Below are 15,846 nucleotides of genomic sequence, written 5' to 3'. Positions count from 1 at the left end.
TAGTTAAATCACTAAAACAGCAGAACTAGATGGGCCTAACATGGCCTTGATTGATTTTTATTTCATGAAAACTCTTTCCTATATAGAAAGTAGAAGTACACATTCTTTGAAAGATTTCCCCCTGTGTAACAGCAGTACAAATATAACAGCACTTAGCCGCGTCTGATTGTTTGTCCTGGGATCTCGTGAGCTCCTTTGACCCGTTGCCATGTCAATTGTCTGTAAAAACACTCCCCGATGTTGTGGTACATGGCTAAGCTTGGCTGAGGAACTCGACAGAAGTATCTCCCTTATAATATTGCTCCTCTCTGCTGCTCCTCTATATCTGCATCTGCAAACTACTCGAATTTGAGGGATCATTTGCATGCAACTGCATCGATTTGGGGAACATTTAATGCCAGGGAAGCTTGTGAATGGAAAGCCATTTGGCAGTCGGTCGACAGTTAACCCTTTTGGCAACAACTTTGCCGTATTTGGCTTTCAATTTCTGTACATTCCTGTGTGTCATCTCTGCGTGTGTGTGTGTGTGTGTCTGTCTCTGTACGAGAATATCTCGTACATTTTGTGAATGGTCTGTGGAGGCGGTTACGTGCGTGCCACCAACAAGTTGCACTTTCGAGTGCATCTATTTGGAAACCATTGCGATGCATTTTTCCAAACGAAAAGGGGGAAAAATACCAGGCAGCCAGCCACTTGAGCCGCAGACTTGGGCAAACGGCACGGGTTCAAAGGGAGCTTTGAATAAGGATGCTCGCAGTTAACCTGCCCACATTAACCACCCCGGTGCGGTGCATCAATTTCAGGCGGGATTTAAGCCCGGATTGGATGAGTAATTATCCAATTAAAATTGAAGTTTCTGTTGGTTGGGCGGTGGACAACACTTGGCTAGCCGCTCAGCCCAACTCAACTCCCTGGCCGTCGAGTCTCATAACTTGAGGCACGTGGCAAGCGCGTCAGTCAGTCAACTGGCTGAAAAAGGATGTGCCAGGCATATGGGCACTTCAAAAAAAAAGAGGTACGTTCTGGGAATAAGAGCTTAAATTGTTATAAATCGGAAATATTTATATTTTAATATTTTTAAAGGATTTTTGAAGAGGGAAATGTAAATAATTATCAAATAGTTGATATAACTTTCAGGATATCCTTCAAAGATACAACTTTTTAGGTCTAACTTCAAGGGAATTGTTTATTTCTTTTAGGTATTTGTATCATTTATCTAAAAATCATAAATTTCAAAGAGGATTTCTGATTACAGGACGAACTTAAATGGCTTAAGCTCTTGTGACTGGCTAGCCAGTCCCATTGATATTCGTAGTTCAAGGACCTTGAAAAAATGAAATTCGAATTTCCGAAAATCAATTGCAATTCTTTTTGGGACGTGTGGGTGCGTATCTGGGCTGGGCTGCCCATCTATCCGTCTGTCTGTCGTCCTGTCGTCCTGTCTGCTGTTTGTATAGACATTTTCTGTCATCCTGCGATGGCCGCCAACTGCCGACTGCCACAGAAGCTGAGGAATAAATGCGTGTGCAGACATCGACGGGAAGGACATGCGAGCATCATCGTGCTCATGACAACCCAACCACCCACACATACACTTGCACACACAACAGGCAGCCAGACAATATCCCTTTTTTTATGCCTGAACGAAGCAAATAATGAAATTATGACAACCCACCAAGGGGATGGAGAAGCTGAGGGAAGAGGATGCTGGCATATAAGATGGGCACTTCTTGGGATGACGAAAACGAGATAAAAGCTGACAAGTGGCGAATGTGAAATATGATTGAGCAGGGCCACGCCCTGTTCCTCCAGCTCCCCGCCCACGAACACTTAACTTTAACTAGGCAACTTGAAGTGTTTCAGCCTTGGGTAAACATATGTATATGCGATCCAGACGGCAGAGAAGCCCTGTCTGCAAGGCCCCCCCAGGATCAGTCAATAATGCTGACATCAAATTGAAGCCAAGCTGATGGCAACTGTCAGGCAAATGTGTTTCAATTTCGTTAAACTTCGGGCCACAAGATGTGGAGAGGGTTAAGGGTTACGTGTGGGGTTTTATTTTTTCGGGGCGATTTCATATGAGTGGGCGGGTAGTTCGCGGGGCAAAAGGCCCAAGGATTGCGGATTTCGGGTTGCGGGGCAACCGACAGTCAGCGGCCAGCGGTAATCCCTTCCGTTTCATTACACAAATGCGGCTTAAGGGGAAATATATTATAAATACCTACAACAATATGAAAGCCCCATAATAAACGGGCCATATTAAAATGCAAATAAACCAAAGGCAGCAACTCCCACATGCACGGCGAGAAAGTAAACAAAATTGGTCAGCAGTTGGAAATGTACATACCACCTGATGCTTTAAAATAACGTAAATAAATATTATTTTAAGTCATTTGAGTTTCAAAATATTGAAAAAATTATAGTTTTCTAAGAGTTTTTCTTGTTTTAATGGGTTTTAAGATAAGATCTACAGAAAAAGTTAAGAAAAGGTTCAAAAATAGTACTTAAAGCCTAGCATTTACATCTACAATTTGTTGTTAAATATTTATCCTTATTTCTGTGACCTTTTTTCTCCTTCTGTATTGATATTTAAAGAGTTTCCCTTAACCAGGTGTGTGTGGGAAAGCTCACTTGCAGGTATCTTTGTTAAATTGATATAATTAACCAACCCCCGGCGAGCTGAAAAGGGATTGAAAACCTGAAAATTGATCGTAAAGAATACACTGGATATACCCAGCTCGCCTCATTATGGCTGCATACTTTTCGCGCCCAGTGTGTGTTGCAGCCATGTTCCTTATTTTTCGCAGCCGAGAGCCGCCAATTTGGCGCACAAGAGCGTTTCCCTTTCGGGCCACACACACAGCCACCTACTACCTACCCACCTTTTCTCCCATTTTCAGCCCAGGTTTCCCAGCTTTCACAGACCGAAAATTCAAATGGAAAATTCTGAACATTTTGCGCTGTAAATTGGAATTGCCAGCGGCTAAAGCCGAGGGCCGTAAGCCGAGGCAGGTGAAAAGTGAAAGGCTCAAATGCTGTTGCCACTTTTGCCCGGCGAATTTCGAGCATTTGAGCGCTTTTTTGCTAGTTTAGAAGAGCTCTCCATGTGTCCCTGTGTCTGTGTGTGTGTGTGGGGTTTGCTGTCAGCCTGTCTCTATGTGTCTGTGTCTGTCTGTGTGTGTCGTGGCTTGGAGCTTAGTGTAATTAAAGCTAAATAGCCTGCATAATGAGAAAGTAATTAGCAATGTTGATGCTGCTCGTTATTTCCTCTCATGGCCCCCTCCTAAACATGATCTATACGAGTTTGAAAATAAAATAAAAGCCATAAAAATATAAATATATTTCCTGTGAAACTTGCTAGAAATTTAAAATCAATCTTCTTTTTTTTCTAGCCTTACTTATAATCAAATTAAAAATGTAAAAACTAATTGCGTAAAAAAAGTAAGAGAGTAAAGCTCCTGTTTTCTATACATTTTGTTATCCAGAAGCTTTGTGTTTGATTTTTCATGCAATATTTAATGTAATCTATTTGCATTAAAAAATCAAATAAAAACGCAACAATCCCAGCATAATTAATTTCATGAAAGGCATAATCTTTTTTTTTTATTTTTACGATTTCAGCATTTTTGTCGTAAGCCTTCTGTTAGATTTTCCATCATAAGCCGTGCTTCGATTGTTTAGTAATTTTCCATTAAACTAGTTTATCTACGCAGAATAAAGCTCGATTTTAAGTTTATTTTTATTTTTTTTTACTGCTGGCCATTAAAAAACCGTGATTTACGCCGAGTTCATGGTAATTAATTTAAATCGCCAGTTATTTTCTTTATGGATCGGCCATTGTTTTATGCTTTTCCGGCGGTAAGCTTTTATTGTTTTCTCAACTCGCCATAATTTTAAGATTAAAGGGAAATGCTCTGGCATAGTGAATGGTTTTATCTTGGAAATTATCTTTGGCTGCGCTATTTGCAATGGAAATGAATTGGATTTTAATTTGAAACCGCAGTGAGGAGAGAGCAGGAATCGAAAAGAAATTACAATGCTGTGTTTGCATGTCTGTCACCTGAAACACGCACACAGACACACCTCTCACACTTACACGTGTGTGTGTGTGTGTGTGTGGGTGGTATACGAACACCTCACCTGTGTAAACTAAATAAAACCCGCCGACATCACCGAAAACAAAAAGCGACAGAGAAAAAGCGGAAACAGAGGAACCCAGACCCAGACCCAGACCCAGTCCCAGTCCCAGGAACCAAACTCAAACAGCAGAGTAAGTTCTTTTCTCATTAAGCCCTGTGTTTACACATAGACACCCGCCCACTCGTACACACATACCAACACACAGAGCACGCCCCCACACACACATATACACTAACACACATTAATACACATCCTGCAGTGTTGTATACATATTTGCTGAATTTTCACACCAACAGTGAACGAGCCTAATGAGTCCAAAATCCGTTGCCCGCAACTTTCCCACTGCCACGCCTCTTTTTCAGATACGATAGCCCTGACCCGCCCACTTGAGCACAGCCTTTATCTGCCGCCCAGTTTTACCGTTCAAACCCCCCCCACTTCCTCCCTGTCTCACCCCACCAATTGACAAGAGAGGCCTTGCTGTAATTTGTTGAAAAGCTGCGTGGTAAAAAAGGAACATGTTCACACTGGCCGGTTCAGTGTTCCAAACAACAAAACAAACACCAATACAACAAGAACACCAAAGACAGGATATACAACAAATACAAGCACAACAACAAATGCCACAACAACATCCGAAAATAGGGAGCAAGTTTTAATTAATCATGACGAGCTAAACAAAAGTCGGGTTTTACTACACAGAAAGAAAGTTTTCTGCTCTAATTTGTAAGATAAAAACTAAAATGTCTAATGAGATGACATGATTTTTGTTATATTTTTTATAAATTTATCATCAAAAATATCTTTTATTACCCGTAAAGATAGTTCCTTTTCATTTAAGAGTAACAACCAAGTTAATCTGTTACTTTATCTAAATTAAAATTCCATTAGCAACCCTTTTTCTCACCGTGTAAATGAAGGGCAAAAGCTTGGCTGGCAGTGAACAAAAATGTCAGTGGCAAACGTCTAGATAAATATGTCAGCAACAAAGCTGGCAGCCAATCCAGCTGCCCCCATTACCCGAGGAAAATCCCACACCATACCCCACCCCGGCCACTTGGTGAGTGGCTGACAAATATTTGCCTGAGCGATAATCAAATTTACATTGTGCTCAAGTAGAAAACGAAGAAGTGGGAGTGGCCGTGGTAGTGGGCCACTTAGAGGTGCCTCTTCGAGTGGGTGGTGGAGTGGTGGCTGCCAGTAGTGGGTGGTAATTGCGAGTCAAATGACACCGAAGGCCATTGGCAGACGCCGAAGGAGCAACAGCTGGGGCAAAGTGCGGGCTGCAGCTGTTGGAGATCCCGGACCAAAACCAGCTACAGCAACGGCAACGGCAACAGAAACTGAAACTGAAACTGAAACAGAAACAGGATCTGTGAACAGGTACAAGCGCATTAAGCCAAAGGCGCTAGCGTGCGGCCGCCGCCGGAAAATACAAGGAAAATTACTTAACTGCCGGTCGTCATTAAAGAGCTTGGCCCGCCGCTGGCTTTTACGCGATTTTCAGTCCATGCTCCGTGAACTTCGAGGACCTACTCTCCACGTGCTGCAAGTGTTGCTGCCGCCGCAGGATATTAAAAATATTTCTCCGCCCCGGTTCACGTGTCACTGCGCGTTTGCGGATGTCCTTAAAGTTTATGCTAATGGATGCCCGCATGCATCTGAATTTGCAATTTGAGAATGCGGGCTAGCCAGCCAAGCATGGCGACTTGAAAGGACATTTTAAAAATCCAGCTCAAATTAAAAAATTACCTATTTTCATAACTAATAAAATCAAGACTAATTTTGAAGTGTAAAAACAAATTGATAAAGCAATCTTCAGATCACAAACTTAAACAAAACTTTCGCTTCGTAACTTAGAAAGACTCACACACACTCTCAGTCAAGAGCCACGCCTCTTTCTAACCATCGCCCACTGGCATTGGGCAACGAAGTGAACAACAAATTACCCGACTCTGGGGGATTCATCCTTGCCGAAATATTTGCGGCAAGGCGAATGCCGCGAAGCCGGCTGGCCTAATAAATTAAGGCAGCTAACTGGCAGCTATATTTATATATATATCTTGTCGATTGGCCCGATCCCGATTCCTCTGTCTCCGCCTTAACCAATTCTCCCGCTGAGCAGCCAAAACCCAACAAATTCCGCTTAAATTAAACACAAACGACAAGTTGAACTGTAAACAAATGCGACAATTTATCTTACATTCATTTAATTGTCAGCGGCAAAATGCTTGCCAAAGCAAAACCAAAGAAAACAGCCAAACTGGAGCAGTCATGATTATATAATACAAAAAGCACCCATACAAATATAAATCCATATAAATATATATATATATATATGTAGGTATATAGATGTGTGTGCAGGATAATCAACGTGAAATTAGCGCTGACAAATTGCCAAAATGCCAAAAGGAAAATGTTCGCTCAGGATCACAGCAGTTACTCCGGCTTTCCACTTTATGCCCTGTTATCTGGCAAAAGCGAAAATTCAAAAATTTTCCTACAACCGACTAACACCCACACATACACAAGCGCACGGAGAGAAAATAATGGGAAACGTATTTATTTTGCCACGAATGAAAATAATGAAAACAATGCAAACACAGGCGGCGGAACGGCTTGTCTGGCCAGCAAAAATATTTTCATAGATATTTTTGCGCTATTTAAATGCCGCATATTTTATGCATCTAAAATTCTCCTTTCTGTTTTTCATCAGTGCTGCCACATTTGGCGAACATAAAAAGTAAAAAGTAAATTAAAATATATTAATTAAGTTAGTAAGAAATTCTCCATTTTAGAGGGATTTCTAACTGGCAATGGGAAATTGATATGGCTTCATATATTTGTAAATGAAAATCTTTATTTGAATATTTAAATTCTAGCCAAAGTGTCAGCACTTCTATTTATTTCCCTCCTATTTCAAACTGACGTAGTTTCGCTTTTTTGTTGCCCAAAAAAGTATGCTACGCTTTGTGGGTACTACGCAGCGTGCAATATGATAAATAGAGTGTGCATCTGTGTTGTTGTTATTACTGGTTTTTGGTGGTAGCAACGATGGTGGTGGTGGTGGCGCAGCCTGTTCATCACGAAGTGGGTCAGTTGTTTACTGACACAGTGACTCTTAAGTGCACCCACACACTCGCTGCGAAAGTATGCAGCTGATGTTGCGTTGTGTTTGATACACTCGAGCGTCGACAGACGCACTCAACGCCGCAGCAGCAACATCCTCCACATCGCTTCAGCATCAGCATCAGCGGCAACATCTGCAGCATCAACGGCGGCAACATCTGCAGCAGGAACAGCAGCAACATCAGCTAGCTGACACAGTTGACGTCTACAGATGTAATGCCCCATAGCAGGCAGCTAACCACTCAGTCAACCTCGGCCACGCCCCATCCACTCTTGCAGCCTCTCCACCCATCCACCCACTTGTTGTAATTTTTTATATTTTGTTTCGTCACAGTGTTTAGCAAAAGCACTGGTTTTTGTATGTGTGCGTTTGCGTGTGACTGACGGAAATGCAAAAGTGTCTCATTGTGTTGCCCTCGGGCTTTTTTGGCCTGGCAGCAACATTTTTGCTAAGTACTTGGAAACATTTAAATGCTGAAATTGCGAAGAGGGTAAATGGCAGTAAGGCGGAGGAAGAGTGCAGATGCCCGCTGCACTTGCGAGAATTGAATTTTGTGGCGAATTGTTACAAACAAACATCGAAGAGCAAGAAGAGCGACACCTCATGCTTGATTTCTCCCGCATTTTCAGCTCTTGGCCTAGTTTTCTATCCCTTACACAGAGAGAAATAGCTAAGCAAATGAATCACTAAGTGGGTAATTAGTTAGCTTAGCTTTACTGTGATGTGATCACTTATTCTAATGAAATCAATCAACTTGTCTGTAAAACATAGTACAAGCTCAATGTCTTAGAAATCTCAGCTTATTTGATATATTTTCCCGCTGTGCACCTGCCATTGTACCTGTTCTTGCAGGTCAAGTGTGTGGTGCATGCCACCACAATGGGCCATTGCAAGCACCCACCCTTCCATCCATCCATTCGTCGCATTGTGGCTGCTGTTTTTGCCCCATTCGAAGGGGTCAAAGGGGATAAGGGAACGGTGCACCTGAGGCCAGGTTGCAAACGCGCTCTAAGTGAAACAGCCAACACAAATAGCACGCTCTTGCTGTGCAAATAGACGGGACATCAGGACACAAGGACGACAGACCGTTCGTTCGTTGAGATTCCTCGTTTTAGCAGAGCAAACAAATGTCAAGCGTTGCGTATACGCAACGTGAGCCGCTGTCTAGCTTTTCAGCCGCCAGGCAAAACATACTGTTGTTATTGCCGCTGATTTTAAAGGGACGCAACATTGGTGGGGGCATGGCTGTTAAGCTCTCGGCTAAATTTTCTAATGCATTTTGCGCGTGTTTATTATTTTAATTACAGAGCATGCGAAACTTAAATGCCTTCAGATGCAAATGGCTCTTGTCTGGCACTCATCTGGAGCTTGTTTGCCTGCGCGTGCTGTGGCAGCTGCCAGACGGATGAGGCAGCAGCAATAGTTGCAACATAGCGACACCAGCGGGTCCTCCCCTACAAACATTAACTATTAAGCGCTTGGTTTGCTCATTAAAATGCGCCATGATTATTTGTTTATAAGCTCAGCTGGTGCGGAGTTCATCATTTTAAGGGGAGTGAGCTCGCGTGATGGCGGGGCATAAAAAACAAAGGGAAAAGATCGTCCCACTAATGGCAACACTTTGGTATTGATTTCGTTTTTGGCTCAACCCGAACGATGATGTGCACTTTTTGTGGCTTTGCTAATGAAGTGGTTTGCCTTGGAAAAACTAATCCCCCCACAAGTGGGTCGCAGTGACAGAGCCGTTTTTTGGCGTTCTATTTCCCCTGTGTCTATAAATAAGGCGACAGTATTGGATTAATCTAGATATCCATTTGTTTTCATTAGTCTAATTTCTGTGTCCAGCTTTAGCTTTAGCCTCAGGCTAATGACACTGAATGGTCATATATGCTGCTTGAACAGCTGCTTCTGCTTCTGCTGCTGCTGCTGCTTCTGCTTCTACCGGTATTTTCAAAGGCATTCCCCTGGTTTTGGCCAAATTGGTTTTCGAAATTGGTCGGCCACAGGCAAAGGCCACAAGTTCTCGGGCCAATGCCAAACTCGCCTGCAATTCAAGAGACACCAGACTCTGGCATTCAAAGTTCTCCATCTCGGACCACAGAGCACTTAACATTTCTCCCAGACAGGCCTTAAATAATTGTGCATCTGCCGACTAATTCGAGGCACTTTGAAGTTGAACGCAGCCTGTTTGCTCATACGAATCGAGTTAGCTGTCAATGGTGACAGCTTAAAGCTGCAGCTTCATCAGTTGATGGGAAAGTGCACGAAGGGAAAATTCTAGACATTCTAGAATTAAGTTGTGTTTTAAAATTTAAAAATGAAAATTCCCTTTTTATATAATTTCCACACCTTTACCTTGCATTTTTCCTCATGGTAACTCTATGAACCCTTAAACTTCTTAACTTTTAAGTAATTTTTTCTTCATGTGCCTTTAAGTGGCTATTGGCCAAACAATTCCAGCAGCTGCTTAACATTTCCGGGGACACTGTGACCCAGATTTGTCCATAGATGGGGGTCTTTATGTGTATATCGCCAGCTTCTATGGCCCCCATGTGAAGCACATGTTGAACTGCTTAGCTGGCTTATCGGTTCTCATAATAATTGCAGCTGCAAATTGTCTTTATTTATTGTTCGGCAGATGCACACGAACGATGCTCATGAACTAGCCTCATTTGTGTGGTCTATACACCATAGTGTGTGTGTGTGTGTGTATATAAGAGAGTGTGCATCCTGGCCGTTATTTTAATGATGACAATTGTTTGCTCTGCCTACACAAACACGCACACAGGGGAGTGGTTGGCAGGATATGCTCGAATGTCCGGTGTGCATGTAAATTTCAATTAGATGCAAACACGAGCCGGCTGGCTAATAAACTCTGCTCATTACATTTGCTAATAAATTGTCAGAGGCAAGTGGCGCAGCTGTTGGCCGTCTTTAATCTGGCCCTGAACACCGGACCAGGTCAGCAGTTTATTGCTCCCAATCAATCGATGACAGCCAGCGTCTGGGCGTAAATCAATTAGTAGGCAATGAAATGAACTCATGAGAAAAAGTAGAAGCAGGCAGGGGAGGGGAGCCTTTCACACATCAACACAGCAACGAAGCAGCGACAATTTGCCAAAATACTCAGAAGCCAGGGATGTCGAGTGTCAATACCCCCGCTTCCCATGGCGTCATAAATAAAAAACCAATTAATTTATCATCGTCTCGAAGCGTCGGCGAGAAGTGACGAGGAGAAAAGCGCGAACGCGTTGGCGTTCTGCTGGGTCTGGAAATGGTTGAAATGCGAGAGGGTCTATTTATGAGCTCTGCAGGCGAGGAAAGTCAAAGGAGAAATAAATAATGAGGATGGAGTAAGTTGAGAAGCCGAGAAAGGTACATCCTTTCTGGATGTTTCTGCAAGACTCAAATTGACTTAGCAATGCGATATGTTTCAGTCTTTCTTACTATATACTCGTATTTACTTTATTTTACGTTAGAAGTAATATTCAAAGCAGTTATGAAGTGGTGTGCAAATTTTTCATTAACCATTAAATCCAATTCTTAGAAATTAAAATTTATTGGAATTTTCTACCTGAACAGCTGAAAATTCCTTAAAATTGCCGATGTAGACAGGCTCTATTAGACATTGTATGCATTTAATTGAATTTGGGCGGGCAAAAATGAAACGTTTGATGAACAGCAGACAGTCTCCTTATTTAATTCCTAGAATCCAGAGAATCGGGCGTTCACCTGTCTGCAGGACAACACGGGCCTATTTGGCCAGGCGTTAAACGAACCTCTGCTAATGGCAGCCACGCACGCAGCAGTGACAACAAACACCAAATACAACTTATGGGCTTTGGGGGGAAAAATCGTGTTACCCATACGCCGTGTTGTGCCACAGCAAACGCATTATAAATGATCGGCGGCAAGTTGCGTTGTGCGTGCGATTTCCCGCCTCCCCCGTTTCGTTTCTTTTTTCTCCGTTTTGCCCCCACTTCCGTTTCCGTTTTTCGGTTTTGTTTTCGGCACTGCTGTTTGCCTTTTGCATATTTTTCACCTTAACTCAATACTGTTTGCTTGTCGGTCGGTCGGTCTCTGCGAAAGGCGCAACATAAGCCGCCAAATGACTTTGCGGCATTAGGAAGTTGGAAAGTTGGGTGTGCGAGGTGGCAAGGTGGCAGCCAGTCAGTTGCCAAACACGCACATCCGCTGTGAGTGCACACGTATGTCTTACCTATCTACCTGCCCACGTTGAAAGGCACGCAGAGAAACTTTAAAATGGAAATTTGTTTGGAAATTTGTATTTATTATAGTAACTACATCTGTACTTTGAGCCATAAAGTTGGTTTACTACTCTTTTTTCTCATCTTTTGTATATTTCATATTATTTAAAGTACAACCCGTTTTCCCCAAGTGTACTCAAGTGTTACTGCTGTGTTGGCGGTGCCTGGCAACCGCTTAAATTTAAATTTAGTTGCTCGCATTTATCGTTGCCGCATATGGCTGCTTAATGCCTTTTTGATAGTAATTCCCTGCATAAGCACTTTTATATATTTGCTTTCCCCACTCTCTTTCTCTCTCTCTCTCTCTCTGCCTGCCCCCGCAGAACTATCAAGTGAAATTATTAAAGACCTGGGTCCTGGGCACCGGAGTTTCTGTTTCTGTTTCTGTTTTCTGTTTTTCCTGCCGAAAAACAATATTAGGGCCATTCAGGAGAGGGACCACGTGCTGTTTGTTTAGGTGTTTGGCCCGGGTGTACGGTTTCTTTTCCGGAATTTCGTTTGCCGAGGCTTTTGCATAGGTCCTTTGTTTATTTTCGTGAGGGTCCTGGGTATGTGGTTTTATTTTGTTGCTGCCAACACACATTAAAAGTTGTTAGTCGGCAAATTGTTTGTGATTCATTGCTGTTGCATGGCTATCATAACGATAGCAACCTGTAATCACATGCTAAATATTATATTGTTTGTATTTTTACGGCTAATTACTCATATTTGGACTGTTTGTGTGCCAGGGCAACGTGTCGTATGCGTGTTATGGCCACTTGACAGCGCCAGCATAATAATAAAAGCTATTTTCGCATTGCCAACAGTCGAGGCCTCTAAGCAGCCGCCCAGTTTGTTGTATAATAATTGGGTTATAAAAACAATGAGCGGCAATAATGTGCAAAATAATTTTAAATGCAGTCGCTGAAGAGCAGAGGAAAACACAGACTAGGACAGGCTACCACACACACACACACGTCCGCCTGGGAAAAAGCTTTCTTTTAGGGTTAATTAGCACAATTTTCCCCTGCTTTTATGACCCCAAAATACAAGTGTTTGGCGTGTGGCCATGGCCAGGTCCCAGTTTTCCGCTCTTCCAGCATCTCATTCCCATTCAGCTACAGCCTTGAGGTCTCCAGCTTCCAGCTACCAGCTACCAGCTCCCAGTCGACTTCATTTTGTGGTAGCCAATTTTCTTTTAACTGTTGTTTGGGTTTTCCTCTCGCCCTGCGCCGCTGGTTTTCCCTGCCTGCCAACTGTTTCACCCGTTCTGACCTCAATTTGTTCTGTTCACAGCATGCCCACGGGCGCAGTCTGGACATTTAATTGTTTGCTTTTTGAGTGCGCCATAGCCGGCCATGGAAAATAATAGAAATTACGCCAAAGCGCCCATAAACGCCCCAATGAGCTGCAGTTTTTCGCCGCCCACTTCTAATCCAGCTGCCGTTCGATATTCGTCTGCAAACTTTCCCGCCGCCTCGAATACTCAAAAATTTCAAGTGTCCAACTTTGGTCAGGGCACCAAATAAAAAAGTGTACAAACACGTGGAAAAATAACTTTAATATTGAAATCAATATATCTTTCAATTAAATAATGATTTATGGATTTTTTCTTAATATTATTTTGAATTTATTATTTTAGATTAACATATATTAAGCCATGTTAAAGCGAGTTAATATTCCTAAGAGAAGTTTGCTAATTTTATGATTTATCCTTTGGTTTTAGCTATCTGACAGACTTCTAGCTTTAATATTTATTACATTCAGATAATTAATTCCCCAAACATGTTCATAATAAATAATTACACCTTGGGCCGTATTAATTAATAAGCATCAGAAGGCATAAATATCATTTGAATAATTGCAGATGCCAGAGAAAATCACAATAAATCATAAACTAATATGAATTTACATTCAATGAGATTTATTTAAATACTTATTTTTCTCATTATGACAAATGTACTTCCTTGAACTGCTGCGTACAGTTGCGAATGGGAATGAAATTTGAGTGAAAATACGAGAAGGAAGTGTCTGCCATTTAAGCATTAAGCTACTTTCGCATGCAGCCAAATTTGATGCGGCTCGTTGAATGTCTCTCGCTTTTTGTTGGTTTCATTCATTTATGAAAATTGTTTTCATTAATGCCATTGAAATTGTATTATTTGCGTCCAAGTGAATAAATTTGCATACGGCTGGGCAAATAAGTTCTTCTTTTCTTCCACGCATTTTCATATTTTCCTTGTTCCGCTCTTTGTTTGCCAGGGAATATCACAAAAATATAAAAAAAAAACACAAGCCACTGACAGCGGTGATGTCGCAGTTTCTGACAGCTTCCATTACCTGTCCACTCGAGCATTCAGAGTCCTTTTCCGAAACGAGAGTGTGTGTGTGGGAGGTAAGGAGAAAGTACTCCATAGTCACTCCAATAAGCACGTCGTCTGCCGTGGAACAGCCCCATTGAATGGGCGAATTGTGTATTCAAAACTGCAATTCAGGAAATTACATTTCGAGGCGGTTCTTGAATGGGACGCCCAGCAGGTGACAGCCAGCTTAAAATCACTGCTGCTCCAATTAATTGGTGGTATTTACTTTATATTTAAGCAGCAGCTTAGCAGTGGCTTAAGTTTTAGTCCGAGTCCAAAGCATACAAAGGGGAAACCTTAACAGTTTGTGTGTTAAACTGCAAACTGGAATATGTAATTTACTTAATTGGTCTACTAACTAAATAATCACAGCCACAGCAGAATAAACATAAAAAGGTTATTGTTTATAATAACACTAGAGAGATATGAATGTGATACTTGTCGAACATAAGTAGTAAAGAAGTAATGTGATTTTAATTGATTTTGATTAGTTTAAAGTTAAGTAAGGATTGCTATCTCTTAATCCAAATGATTGACTGAAACTAAAGTTTCTTTTTGCCTGTGCAAATTTCCATTCGATCGAGTTTGGTGTGGCTTGGCATGACAGCGCTTTGCTCTCAAACTTTCAATAACTATCGCCATGTGCGGTCGGCCTGGTCACTGCCTCATTAGGCAGTGGTAAATTTACTGCCCGGCCACGCGTCGTATGCGCAACGTGTGCAAGTGTGACGGCAATTAATTTGTGAATTTAGCAAATGAGCATACAAATTTTATGCAAATTGGTAAATGTTTTTGCACTGCATGTCCGAGCGGCCTGACAGGTGACAAAGTCCGACTAATGGAGAGTCAGAGTATGTCCTGGTCATACTCGAAAAACGAAAACGAAAACGAAGCGAGGCGAGGCGAAGCCACCCAGGTAATTGCTTGATTTGCATAATTTATTGTCCACCCCAAAATGCAATTCCATTCCATTTCAATTTGAGGTGTTGCCCGACAACTGACAGCCAGAGAGGCCCCAAAAATAGTTTCGTTGTTTCGCAAAATGTTATCGTTGCCAGGCGAGTGGTGCTTAATTAGGCAAAACTAACGATCATTATGCATAAACAGTAATTAAATTGCAGTGACCGGACTTGTTCGAACCGAAATCATTTGGGTCAGCCGAGCAAGCTGCAGCCAAGTTGGCTTAATGGGCTGCCATGGGCGACTGTGGGTGACTGTGGGCGGTTCGCTGCCATTTATCAAAATGAAATGCGAATGGCGCTAAAAAATAAACCAACGCGAGATACAAAACGAGACGAGGCGAAAAGTGAAAAAGTTTGCAGTCCAAAAATGTTTGCGTCTGTCGTCGTCCTGTCGTTTCTTTTTTTTGTGATTTTGGCTTGTTTATTCGCCAGCACAGAAGAAGCCAAGTCAACTGATTGGCCACTACACGGAGAGAAATGGGGAACTAGAGATATTGGTAGCAATATATGTGTTGTAAGTCAAGTCATCACCATTACAAATATGGAAAAATTCAATGTTTATCCTAAGTTATTAATGCCTTTTACCTTTATATTGTGAAACTTCCCATATATTATCAAAATTACTAAGTATTTTATCACCCAACTGACTTAAAGGATGTTTCTCTCACTGCATCATCCTTCTCAGGCTGTCAGCCTGAATGACATTGAAGTAAACAAATGCTGCAGCTCCCTGCTAACAGCATTAAACAGGACAAAGCCAAGCCGAGTGGCATTGTAGCCATTTTTGCCATTTTTCCGTGGCAATTCACTCCGGCGCCGGGGTGTTAAACTATTTTGTTGCATTCGGTTTGATTGCAGCTGCAACTCGATAATGAAATGACCACAAAACAGCTAGAGTTTTATTTGCCTTGCCTTTTAGTAGACTGCCACCGGACCGTACCGGACTCAATGTCAATATGGAAGTGGAGAAAATTCCGTAGTTTAAGTGCCCGGGAGTCTGGGCA

The 15,846-nt window shown here is 42.1% G+C and overlaps 1 protein-coding gene across 1 annotated transcript in view; it reads right to left on the bottom strand.

Annotated features, from left to right (window-relative positions):
* LOC108115970 (tyrosine-protein phosphatase 99A) overlaps window positions 1-15,846 on the bottom strand; it is a 111,689-nt gene that overhangs the window by 75,149 nt on the left and 20,694 nt on the right.

This window comes from Drosophila eugracilis, unplaced genomic scaffold (assembly GCF_018153835.1).
Source record: "Drosophila eugracilis isolate 14026-0451.02 unplaced genomic scaffold, ASM1815383v1 contig_616, whole genome shotgun sequence".
NCBI lineage: Eukaryota > Metazoa > Arthropoda > Insecta > Diptera > Drosophilidae > Drosophila > Drosophila eugracilis.
This window is presented reverse-complemented; position numbering and strand designations above follow the sequence as displayed.